Source organism: Lolium perenne, chromosome 4, assembly GCF_019359855.2.
Source record: "Lolium perenne isolate Kyuss_39 chromosome 4, Kyuss_2.0, whole genome shotgun sequence".
Lineage (NCBI taxonomy): Eukaryota > Viridiplantae > Streptophyta > Magnoliopsida > Poales > Poaceae > Lolium > Lolium perenne.
In genome coordinates this window covers 355445791-355459679 of record NC_067247.2, presented here as the reverse complement: position 1 = coordinate 355459679, position 13889 = coordinate 355445791, and positions in this window count along the sequence as shown.

Sequence of the window (13889 nt, the reverse complement as noted above, 5' to 3'; positions counted from 1 at the left end):
CTGACTCAACATAAATTAAAAGAATGGCCCTTCGCAGAGGGAAGCATTGATTGCTATATTTGTGCTAGAGCTTTGGTTTTGAAAACATAAAGAGAGCATAAAAGTAAAGTTTTGAGAGGTGTTTGTTGTTGTCAACGAATGGTAGTGGGCACTCTAACCCCCTTGCCAGACAAACCTTCAAAGAGCGGCTACCATTTTATTTTTATTTTTGTGTGGCACTCCTTCCAACCTTTCTTTCACAAACCATGGCTAACCGAATCCTCGGGTGCCTGCCAACAATCTCATACCATGAAGGAGTGCCTTTTTATTTTAGTTTTATTATGATGACACTCCTCCCCACCTTTGCTTTCTCAAGCCATGGCTAACCGAATCCTTCGGGTGCCGTCCAACAATCACATACCATGGAGGAGTGTCTATTTTGGTTAATTAATTTGGGACTGGGAATCCCATTGCCAGCTCTTTTTGCAAAATTATTGGATAAGCGGATGAAGCCACTAGTCCATTGGTGAAAGTTGCCCAACAAGATTGAAAGATAAACACCACATACTTCCTCATGAGCTATTAAACATTGACACAAATCAGAGGTGATAAATTTTGAATTGTTTAAAGGTAGCACTCAAGCAATTTACTTTGGAATGGCGGAGAAATACCATGTAGTAGGTAGGTATGGTGGACACAAATGGCATAGTGGTTGGCTCAAGGTTTTGGATGCACGAGAAGCATTTCCTCTCAGTACAAGGCTTTGGGCTAGCAAGGTTGTTTGAAGCAAACACAAGTATGAACCGGTACAGCAAAACTTACATAAGAACATATTGCAAGCATTATAATACTCTACGCTGTCTTCCTTGTTGCTCAAACACTTTTACCAGAAAATATCTAGACCTTAAGAGAGACCAATCATGCAAACCAATTTCAACAAGCTCTACAGTAGTTCTCCACTAATAGGTTTAAACTACATGAAAAAACTTAATCATGATCTACTTGAGAGCTCAAAACAATTGCCAAGTGTCAAATTATTCAAGACAATATGAGGCATTTTCTGTTTCCAACCAAATAACCATAAGTGATGTAGCTTCCAACTTTTATCATTGAACATTAAAAGTAAAACGAAGAACAAGTGTTCATATGAAAAAGCGGAGCGTGTATCTCTCCCACACAAGGATTGCTAGGAACCGATCTTATTCAAACAAAAACAAAAATAAAAGCACACAGACGCTCCAAGTAAAGCACATATGATGTGACCGAAAAAAATATAGTTTCAATAGAAGAAACCTGATAAGTTGATGAAGAAGGGGATGCCTTCGGCATCCCCAAGCTTAGACGCTTGAGTCTTCTTGAAATATGCAGGGATGAACCACGGGGGCATCCCCAAGCTTAGACTTTTCACTCTTCTTGATCATATATCATCCTCCTCTCTTGACCCTTGAAAACTTCCTCCACACCAAACTCGAAACAAACTCATTAGAGGGTTAGTGCATAATCAAAAACTCACATGTTCAGAGGTGACACAATCATTCTTAACACTTCTGGACATTGCTCAAAGCTACTGGAAGGTAATGGAACAAAGAAATCCACCCAACACAGCGAAAGAAGCAATGCGAAATAAAAGGCAGAATCTGTCAAAACAGAACAGTCCGTAAAGACGAATTTTAAAAAGGCACCAGACTTGCTCAAATTAAAATGCTAAAATTGAATGAAAGTTGCGTACATATCTGAGGATCACTCACGTAAATTGGCATAATTTTCTGATTTACCTACAGAGAATTAGGCCCAGATTCGTGACAGCAAGAAATCTGTTTCTGCGCAGTAATCCAAATCTAGTATGAACCTTACTATCAAAGACTTTACTTGGCACAACAATGCGATAAAAATAAGATAAGGAGAGGTTGCTACAGTAGTAACAACTTCCAAGACACAAATATAAAATAGAGGTACTGTAGCAAAATAAACACATGGGTTATCTCCCAAGAAGTTCTTTCTTTATAGCCATTAAGATGGGCTCAGCAGTTTTAATGATGCACTCGCAAGAAATAGGAGTTGAAGCAAAAGAGAGTATCAAAAAGCAAATTCAAAACACATTTAAGTCTAACCCACTTCCTATGCATAGGAATCTTGTACACAAATAAATTCATGAAGAACAAAGTGACAAGCATAAGAAGATAAAACAAGAGTAACTTCAAAATTTTAAGCATATAGAGAGGTGTTTTAGTACCATGCAAATTTCTACAATCATATTTTCCTCTCTCATAATAATTTTCAGTAGCTTCATGAACAAACTCAACAACATAACTATCACATGAAGCATGCTTCTCATGATCCATAAACACATAATTTTTATCAAGCTCAAAAATAGTGCGATTAAAACTTTCAAACACACTTTTATCAATAATATAACAAGATGGTTGATCAATATCAAGAGATATGGGACTCATAGATAATGTCAAGACCTCTCCAATCCCATTTTCATTAGTAGTACAATTAATATTATCAAGTAACATAGGACCATCATCAAGAGCTTTATCATAAACATTTGCTACGCAAAATTCTTTAGTACCATGCATTTCGACATCAGGCACAAACAAAGCATTATCATAAGATTTATCAAAGTAGCATGGATTATCATAAATAACAGTAGCATAATTATTCTCACAAGTTTTACTCATAGGGAATATTTCAAGAGAATCCACAGGAACATAACATTCAACCTCTTTCGGTAAGCATGGAGGACAATCAAATAGTGTAAGAGATAAAGAGTTACTCTCATTAGAAGGTTGGCATGGGTAGCTAATCCATTCTTCCTCCTTTTGTTCATCACTCTCCTCTTCTTTTTCATCCAATGAGCTTTCAGGTTCATCGATTTCCTCCTCTTTTTCATCCAATGAGCTTTCAGGTTCATCAATTTCTTCTTCCACAGGTCCCTGCAAATTATGAGTGCATTCTTGTGCATTAATGAGTCTCTCTTTATAATCAATGATATAAGGATTATCAGTGTAACTTTCATTGCAAAAATTAAGGATAGAAGAGACATAATCTTTAAGGTCCTTACAAACAACACAAGTTTCATAATGTTTAACCATGAAGGATTCTATCTCAGAGGCTCCCATAAATATGACAAATTGTTCTACCTCTTCAAACCCAAAATGAATATAGCTATTCCGATTATAGTTCTTAATTAAAAATTCCTCACTAAAGCCACATTGAAATTTAAGATGTTTAGTGTCCTGTTGAGAGCAACAGTTTATTTCATGGCGTTTAAGCAAGATTTTAGCAATTGTATTCAATTTTTCTATCACATCACTCATCACTTTTCCCGCTCTTGATTCTCTATAATTATTATATAATTCAATAAGCTCCAAATAGGTTGTAGGTTCTCCCATGGCAACAGTTTTTAATTTTTCGGTTTTTCAAATTTTTATGGATTTTTGGGTATATGAGAAAAGTAAAACAAGACAAAAAGAAACTAGACAAAAGTAAACTAATAAAACAAGACGGAAATAAACTAAGCACAAATAAACTAGACAAAAGTAAACTAAGCAAAACAAAATAAAATAAAATAAGAACATAGATAGAGGTAGAGTGTACTCCCCAGGTGAACTTATGAGTAGAGCTATGCCTCCCCGGCAACGGCGCCAGAAAACAGTCTTGATAACCCACAAGTATAGGGGATCGCGGCAGTCTTCGAGGGAAGTAAAACCCAAATTTATTGATTCGACACAAGGGGAGGTAAAGAATACTTATAAGCCTTAACAACTGAGTTGTCAATTCAGCTGCACCTGGAAAAGCACTAGTAACAGGGGTGATGTGAAAGTAGTAGTAATATGAGAGCAGTAGTAACAGTAACACAGCAGCAGTAATAGCAATATGAGAGCAATAGCACCAGAAAATAGTTGATACTACTTCCAATGACATGTAGAACAAGTATATGATGATGAAAGATGGACCGGGGTTCCCAGCTATCTACACTAGTGGCAACTCTCCAATAACAAGTGTTGGGTGAACAAATTACAGTCGGGCAATTGATAGGATTGAAATAGCATTAAGACAGAACATCAAGATCATTAATCATGTAGGCATGTTTTCCATATATAGTCGTACGTGCTCGCAATGAGAAACTTGCACAACATCTTTTGTCCTACCAGCCGGTGGCAGCCGGGCCTCAAGGGAATCTACTGGATATTAAGGTACTCCTTTAATAGAGTACCGGAGCAAAGCATTAACACTTGGTGAAAACATGTGATCCTCACATCACCGCCATCCCCTCCGGTTGTCCCGATTTCTGTCACTTCGGGGCCTTTGGTTCCGGACAGTGACATGTGCATACAACTTGTAGATACAATCTAAGCAATAATTATAGAGCTTAAATCTAAGATCATGCCACTCGGGCCCTAGTGACAAGCATTAAGCATAACAAGATTGCAGCAACAATAACTTCACAAACTTTATAGATAGACAATCATAACGTAACAATCCATCGGATCCCGACAAACACAACACCGATTACATCAGATGAATCTCAATCATGTAAGGCAGCTCATGAGATCATTGTATTGAAGTACATCGGGGAGAGAATACCAACTAGCTACAGCTAGAACCCGTAGTCCATGGGGGAACTACTCACGGAGCATGATGGAGGCGATGGCGTTGATGGAGATGGCTTCCGGGGGCACTTCCCCGTCCCGGCAGGGTGCCGGAACAGAGACTTCTGTCCCCCAAATTGGAGTTTCACGATGGCGGCGGCGCCCCTGGAGTCTTTCTGGAGTTTCGTCAATTGGTACTGTGTTTTTAGGTCGAAAGGGCTTAAATAGGCGAAGAGGCGGCGCAGGAGGGGCGACAGGGTGGCCCCACACCAGGCCGGTGCGGCCTGGGTGTAGCCCGCGCAGCCTACATGTGTGGTGGCCCCCTGGCTCTCCTCCGACTCCCCTTAGGTGTTCTGGAGCCTCCCGGGAAAAATAAGATCTTTGGCGTTGATTTCGTCCAATTCCGAGAATATTGCCCGAACAGCCTTTCTGGAACCAAAAACAGCAGAAAACAGGAACTGGCACTGTGGCATCTTGTTAATAGGTTAGTTCCGGAAAACGCATAAAATCATCATAAAGTGCAAGCAAAACATGTAAGTATTGTCATAAAACAAGCATGGAACATCAGAAATTATGGATACGTTGGAGACGTATCACGCGGCCAGGCACTGGGCCGCGCCATGGCCTGGTGTAGCCGCCCCGTCGCCCCCTTCGTCTCTCCTCTGGACTCCGTCTTTGTTTCGGTAAACAAGGAACTTTGGCTTTTGTTTCGTCCAATTCCGAGAATATTTACTGTACAAATTTTCTGAAATAAAAAATAGCAGAAAACAGGGAAATGGCACTGTGGCATCTTGTCAATAGGTTAGTTCCGGAAAATGTATAAAAGTGTAATGAAGTGTAAACAAAACATATAGAAATTGGTGCAAAACAAGCATGGAGCATCAAAAATTATAGATACGTTTGCAACGTATCAGTAATAACATTGAAACTAGGATCAAAGAGATGTGTGGGCCTAGCTAGTAGTACTTACCAGTATAGGTTTAAGTTGAAGCTCGCTTTTCCACACACCCGGAGCCTTGTTGGTGAAACGTTTCCAAACCCTGCCTGGCAAAAGAGTTATGAATTACTTGATATCGGACAAAACGAATGTTGCCAATATACAACCATAATGATTGAAATTACCTCTGGAGCATATCAGCCATGTCCCCCATGCCACAAGGGGTTTACTTTTCGAGTCCATGAATTCTACTACTCCGGCGTCAGGTTCAATGACTAGCAGAATAAAGTGAAACCTGCGCACATGCATAACTCATGAATTACACTTAACATGGAGTAAGTGAAATAGATTTAATGTGTTCAAGACAGTAACACTCACGAGAAGTTGTAAGGAAATAATATTTCCATTTTGTGTGCATGTTGCCTTAACGCCGATACCAAGTTATCCTCCGTGTCCCCGGGATAGTGTTGGACACTATGCTCATGCACGATATATGGGTCAATGAACCCAATGTCATAGATTTGTCCAATTCGACATTCGCGGATCTTCATTCTGCATAATATTGTGAGTATAGTTATGCATGCAATGGATGAGCCGTGGTAGAGAATTACATAAATAATACTTACAGACAATAGGCACTGATCATAGATTTGTCGAGGGCGTCTTGATTGAATAACTGAAATAATTCAGAAAATTCGATGTTTATCACGTCATCTCCACACACGTACTGCTGATCTTTGATTACCAGCATGATCCAGTTCTGACTTTCCTGACAAGCAGCCAAGTACCACTTATGCAGTTTTCGCAGTTGTGTTGATAGATACTGCAACTCCTCAGATCTGACAAGAGGTTGCCCATACTAGTATTTCTATGCTAATTGGACATCAATCGTGGGCATTTCTACGTGGCTTAAGTACTCAGAAATACTCATACCGTCCGCATCTGCCTCATCTTTGTATAGTGCTACCAGCTCCGGATCAAGGCAGTCCAGGACATTGGGATACACTTGGAGCGGGGGGGCACGAGTTTTTCTGGTCTCCAAGCTGGGGAACTGGTTTCCCTTTTTCCTTACTACTTCTCGACCGCACCTTTGCTGCCTTAGTTGACTTGCGAATAGAGCGGTAATAGTTTGATGAAAGCCTTGGCTCAGGTTGATAAACATTCTTTAACGTTTTCATTAGTTTTTCCTTAGGTTTAGGCGACTCGGGCTCAGGCTCGAGCTTTTTCTTGCCAATATTCTTTTCCATGTACCGTGCCTTTGTGATCTTTGCATTTTCCTCTTCTGTATAGTCGTAAGGTCTCTTGGGAGGAACCTTAGGTACTCTTGGGAGGGGATCTTGTTGATGTTTGGGTGATCGGTTACGACTCATTGCCAGAGCACTCCGCTTTTGGCTCTGAGACTTAGTGGGCTATGGCGGTGTAGAAGGCTGAGGTGGCAACGGGGAAGGCTGGCGCGCTGGAGACGGGAGAGGCGACGGAGATGGATGGTGCACTAGAGATGGCTGCAGCGGTGGAGAAAGCTGGCGCGGTTGAGAGTACGAGATAGGCGACAGAGACCTTGCTGGCGCCATCCAATTTGGAACCACAATGAATTCCTTTCACCATAGATCTGTAGTGTTCTTGGCTTCTCCCGGCTCTAGCAAATCCCCGCCACCGATGGGGTAGTCAAGCTTCAGCGGCGCATATCCATACATAACTTGATCCACCCGGGGAACATCGTAGCCACGTGGAACTGGTCCGCAATGGTATCTTTGATAAGGTACAACAAGTAAGGCATAGCCGACCGCCGCCTTGAGTGATAAGTTCATCACTTTGACATGTAGCTCACAAGATGTCGACTCTGTGATATGATCCACAGGGTATCCAGGAGCCATCATCCGATCCAGATCTGCATCATCACCCGACAGCTCTGTGGAAGCCACACTGCTTTTCTGCTGAGATCCCTGGCCGGTAGCATCGAATGCAGCTTCTATATGCGGATTAGCCTGAGGTTGGATGATCAAGTGGGAGCTTGAGATTATCTCCCTGATTTGCTCTTCTAACTTAGAAACACGTTATTGAACCACATTCTTTTTCCTCTGACGGCTTCTAGCGGGATATTTCTTCGTTTCTGCAGGAAACCCAATATACCACGGTTTGGAGCCTGGTGTGGTTCGCGTTCGTCCTGGGTGTTTAGGATTCCCAAAAGCTCGTGCGAGCTCGTCCTTCTCTCTGTCGAGATGGAACCTCCCCTCTTCAACTTCCTTTGCAACATTTCTAAAGGCTTCGATGGGAAGTGGCTTTTCCTTATGTCTTTGTGTATATATACAGTTCCCTTATGAGTCCAACGTGCCACCATGCGCGTAAAACCAATCCCTTGCCCGCTGGTTCCATTTCAATACCGCTAGCTGGATCCCCTTACGAATTAGTTCTTCCTCCATTTTCTTCCGCTTAGGCCTGCCAGCGTTGTAGCCTCCTTGCCCCAAAATATGGTAGTATATCTTATTAGAAGCATTTTTATTATTGGTTTCTGACCTTTTCTTTGCTCTCTCCGATGTACGTCTTGTACACCACAAATTCATCCCACTGGTCTTTTATCTTCTCATAGGATCCAGTAAACTTTGGAGTCTTTTTTTGCTTGACAAACATGTTGCCCAATTTTTTCTTGTAGCTGTTGAACTGTGTTGCCATCTTCGAAAGAGCGTACCTCTTTACTCTTTGGTGTACGATATTCAGCTCGGGATCCTCAGGGCCTGGCCTGTCATTCTCACGTTCATCCTGAGTTTGCTCCGGTAGGGTGAAATTTACCAGGAGCTTCCTAAATAACGTAATTTTGGATCTCGTGTCGACATAAGTAACTCCTTCCGTCTTTTGTTTCTTCCATTCTTGAGTGGTGATCGGGATGTTGTCCCTAACAAGAACTCCACATTGACTTACAAACTTTCTTGCGTGAGGCACTCGAGAAATCAGTTTGCCATCTTCAGCGATTTCTTTGATGGTGAAGCTTTGATGATCTTCCAAACTTCTGGCTGCGCCTCGTTTACTTGCAGTAGATTTTCTCGATCGGGGGTATAAAAGAAGAAACAACATTAATATATGTATATGCAAAAATCTGGAGGCTTATATAAATTAATATATATACACATCGTCGTCAGCTTCTCCCTCATCGGAGTCGTCACCTTCTCCCTCACCGGAGCCATCTCTTTCGTCTTGCTCATCTCCCTGACTAGAGCCATCTCCACGGTTTTGCTTGTCTCCCTCACCGGATTGGTTCAGATAAAGCGAGGTGACATCTTCATCATCACGGATAATGTCCTCGACGATGTATTCCTTTTCTAGGTCTCGTTCCGTAGTTTCTGCAAAGACTTACAAGGTATTCTAATGCTATAAACAGAACGGAGCAGTAATTAAGGATAATGCTCAAAACATGATCAAAGATTAGAGTTACACACATATATATAGCTATTAATTAAGGAAAATGCTCAATACATGATCAAAGATTGGAGTCACACATATAGCTCGGGTCCATTTTTTATTTAACCCTAATACATCGCTACAACAAGAGTACTCCTCTCAACGTCGACCTGGTGTTGAGCCCCTCCTAGTGGTCATCTGAAGATACGGAACAACAACCGGATCATAGCTGATATGAGATCCCTGCATAACCGCCCATCTTCCCCTATAAATGGTGTCCAACACATACATGTAACGGTGGACATGCTTGTCCTCCTCTCTGATACGCTTCTGTACCACCTCCTCGGGGGCCGGCTCCCTCCGCACCAATCGTGGCCCACGCGACCGCCACCAAAGAAGATCCGGGTCGACGACGGGACCCAGATTCCTCACCAATCTACGCACCCCGGAAGGTAACACCTCCCAGTGCCAGCCTGGTGGAGCCCAGCCCTGGACATCGCCAGTCATCTGCTCCGTGATGGTGCCACGTCCCAGTCCATCTCGACGCGGGTGTGGTATCAGCATCGTAACTATGAAAACTGTGACATAAATAAAACTAACATATATATTCAAAATAAATAACATATATATTCCAAATAAACTTGTTGGATATATGCCCAAGAGGCAATAATAAAGTGGTTATTATTATATCGTTATGTTTATGATAAATGTTTGCATTCCATGCTATAATTGTATTAACCGGAAACATTAATACTTGGGTATTATGTAAACATAAAGAGTCCCTAGTAAGCCTCATGTTGAACTATCTTGTTGATTAATAGATGATCATGGTTTCCTGATCATGAACATTGGATGTTGTTAATAACAAGGTTATGTCATTAGGAGAATGACATAATGGACACACACCCATAATAAGCGTAGCATAAGATCAAGTCATTTAGTTCGTCTTGCTATAAGCTTTCGATACATAGTAACCTAATCCTTCAACCATGAGATCATGTAAATCACTTATACCGGATGGGTACTTTGATTACATCAAATTCCATTGTGTAAATGGGTGGTTATAAAGATGGGATTAAGTATTCAGAAAGTATGAGTTGAGGCATATGGATCAAGAGTGGGATTTGTACATCCTAATGATGGATAGATATACTCTAGGACCTCTTGGTGGAATGACATCTAATGAGCTTGCAATCATGTGACAAGGTCACAGGAGATGACATACCATAGTATGAGTAAAGAGTACTTGTCGGTAACGAGGTTGAACTAGGTATGGAGATACCAATGATCAAACCTCGGACAAGTAAAGTATCACGCGACAAAGGGAATCGATATCATATGTTAATGGTTCAATCGATCACTAAGTTATCGCTGAACATGTGGGAGCCATTATGGATCTCCAGGTCCCGCTATTGGTTATTGATTGGAGAGGAGTCTCGATCATGTCCGCATAGTTCACGAACCGTAGGGTGACGCACTTAAGGTTCGATGTCGTATAGTAGATATGGAATATGAAATGGAGACCGAGTGTTTTTGGAGTCTCGGATGGGATCCAGGACATCACGAGGAGGTCCGGAAAGGTCCGTAGAATAATATTTATACAAGGGAAGTTGATTTCTGGGTTTCGGAAAAGTTCGGGATTTTTCGGGTGGAAGGCCGAGAAGGTTCTAAAAGGTTCTGGGGGTCCACCAGTGAGCCCACGACCCCAGGAGGGCCAACGTGAGCCGATGGGATGCAGCCCAGCCCTAATGGGCCAGGTGCACCTGCCCCTCAAGGCCCAGGCCGGCCAACCCTAGGGTTTGGGGAAACCCTAAAGGGGGGGAAGGCTTGGGGGGAAGGAAAGTCTCCCTCTGGCCTTGCGCCGGCCCTAGATGGGTTTGGGCGTGCGAGGGCCATCCCAACCGACCATACCCCCTATATAAAGAGGGGAGGGGGAAGGGGCGCAGCCCTCCCTCATCCCTCAACCCTAGCCGCCCCTCTCTCCTCCACCATAATTCTGCACCGGCTTGGCGAAGCCCTGCATCATATTCTCCTCCACCACCACCACCACCCCTTCGTGCTGCTGGGATTCCGAGGAGATCTACCACACCTGCGCTGCCCGCTAGAACGGCGAGAGAAAGGACTTCATTGAAACTGTATGTGCGACCGAGTACGGAAGTGCTGCCGGATTGCAGCACCGGAACGATCGTCTACATCAACCACGAGATATGATCACGTTTAGGCTTTGGATCTTCGAGGGTTAGTCTCTCTTCTTTCTCGTTGCTTCGATCTTCATAGATTAGATCTTGGCTTTTGCTAGATTGGATCTTGCTTTTGTTCTTATTCACGGTAGAATTTTTTTGTTTTCTATACAATGAACCCATCAAAACTAACATATGTATTCCAAATAAACTAACATATATATTCAAAATAACTAACATATATATATATATATATTCCAAATAACCCTAACATACATATATTCCAAATAACCCTAACATATATATATTCCAAATAACTAACTATAAAATTACAACATATATATTCCAAATAACCCTAACATTTATACATTCCAAATAAACTAATTAATCTATACAACATATATGTATTCCTAAAATTTATATAACCCTAATCCTAAAATTTATATATTCCTAACCTAATTTTTATATAACCCTAAACCTAAAATTTATATAACTTAACCCTAACCCTAACCCTAAATTAAGGTATATTTGCAACATCGAAACAAAAATATGAAAAAAAATTAAAGAAAAAAATTGCACCTCACCTTGTCGCCGGGCCGGTGGAGAGGAGCGCGGCGGCGGACGACGGTGGCGGGCGCGACTGAGACATCGAGGCGGAGGTGCGGCCGGGCGCGGTGGCCAAGCGGTTGCGGTCGAGGCGGAGGTGCGGCCGGGCGCAGCGCGGACGGCGGTAGTGGCGCGGACGGCAGCGGCGCTCAAAACTCGGGCAGCATGCCGGCGTCAATTCTCTCCTCGCGCGAGTCCTTAGCGGTTCCGGGGAATGGTGATCTCGGGAATACGAGGAGGGCGCGCTGCAATTTAAGGCATGATACATTTAGCACCGGTTCGTGGTTGGAACCGGTGCTAAAGGGTGTTTTTGGATACCCTTTGGGTGGCGCCAAGGGCACCCTTTAGCACCAGTTCCAGCCACGAACTGGTGCTAAAGGTTAAATTTTCAAATAATTTTTGAACTTTCAATGTTTCCCGCCTTTTTAAACTATAAATTCTAACTATAACTAATAAATAATTCTAAATTATAACTAATAAAATACTATAAATTATAACTATAACAAATAATAAAAGCTATACCTAAAACCCAATAAAATTATAACTATAACTAATAAATAACTATAAATTATAACTATAACTACTAAATAATTCTAAATTATAACTAATAAAATACTATAAATTATAACTATAACAAAGAATAAAAACTATACCTAAAAACAAATAAAATTATAACTATAACTAATAAATAACTATAAATTATAACTATAAATAAGGTTGGGAAGTCTCCTGTGGTGGAGCTTCTCGAAGATGTAGTTGGTGCACACGTCCTAGGACATCTTCGGAAGCTCCGCCTCGGAAAAATTTCCCCGCAAGGCCCTGAAAGCCTCCATGTCCTCTAATAGTAGTGGTGAAAGGGTTGGGAAATCTTCCCTAGCGGAGCTTCTCGAAGATGTCGTTGGTGCACATGCCCTAGGAGATCTTCGGAAGCTCCGCCTCGGAAATTTTTCCCCGCAAGGCCCTGGAAGCCTCCATTTCCTCTAACAGTATTGGTGAAAGGGTTGGGAAATCTCATGTGGCAGAGCTTCTCAAATATGTCATTGCTGCACACCCCCTAGGACATCTTCGGAAGCTCTACCTCGGAAAAATTTCCCCGCAAGGCCCTGGAAGCCTCCATCTCCTCTAATAGTATTGGTGAAAGGGTCGGAAAATTTCCCATGGCGGAGCTTCTCGAAGATGTCGTTGGTGCACACGCCATAGGACATCTTCGGAAGCTCCGCCTCCAAAATTTCCCCGCAAGGCCCTGGAAGCCTCCATCTTCGAGGTTTCATGGCATTTAGGTCAAACGACCAATGTCATTGATAGAATCGCATCATAGTTTGTGATAATGTCCCCATATTGTGCACACATGTGCACCTTGGGATGTCTTACGATGTTGCAAGATGAAGTTTTCCTTTTCATCGTACGAAAAAGCCATTTTCCATTTTCGAGGTGCCGAAAATGAGGTGTTTCGTGAAGCAACCACCAAATTAAAGTATCACATTGGTACCAACACATTTTTCAAAAATACTAGACCACCTAAGATGGATAATTTCTCAACCGATGTATCTGGAACCTTTCCGTCCACCCCTCATGAAAAAGAAAAATTCCTGCCGAATCGGTAGAAGGCCGACCAGATTTGAACTACAGGTACAGGATATAATGCTCCAGATTTTTTGCAAAATTTTTTTTTGGGTTCACAACATGCTATTTCATCAGAGATCCAGTGCAAGTTTAGTGAAACTCCGCCCCAGGCAAAGGATCTTCATGCCCGCCATTTTGAATATAGTTTGAAATGAGCGTAACAAATTCAAAAACGATCCAAACAATGTGAAACCTTCGCATGGTGTCATATTATGTGTCATAGTTGCAAGGAAAAAGATTAAACTTGGAGAATTGCAGATATCACAAAAAATCCTTCACAATATGAGCTATCATGTTCGAGATTTCATGGCATTTAGGTTAAATGACCAATGTTATTGCTAGAATTGCATCATAGTTTGTCATAATGTGCCCTTATTTTGCACACATGTGCATCTTGGGATGGCTTACGATGTTGCAGGACGAGGTTTTCCGTTTCATTGCATGAAAAATCCATTTTCCATTTTCGAGGTGCCGAAAATGGGGTGTTTTGTGAAGCAACCACCAAATTAAAGTTTCACATTGGTACCAACACATTTTTCAAAAATACTAGACCACCTAAGATGGATAATTTCC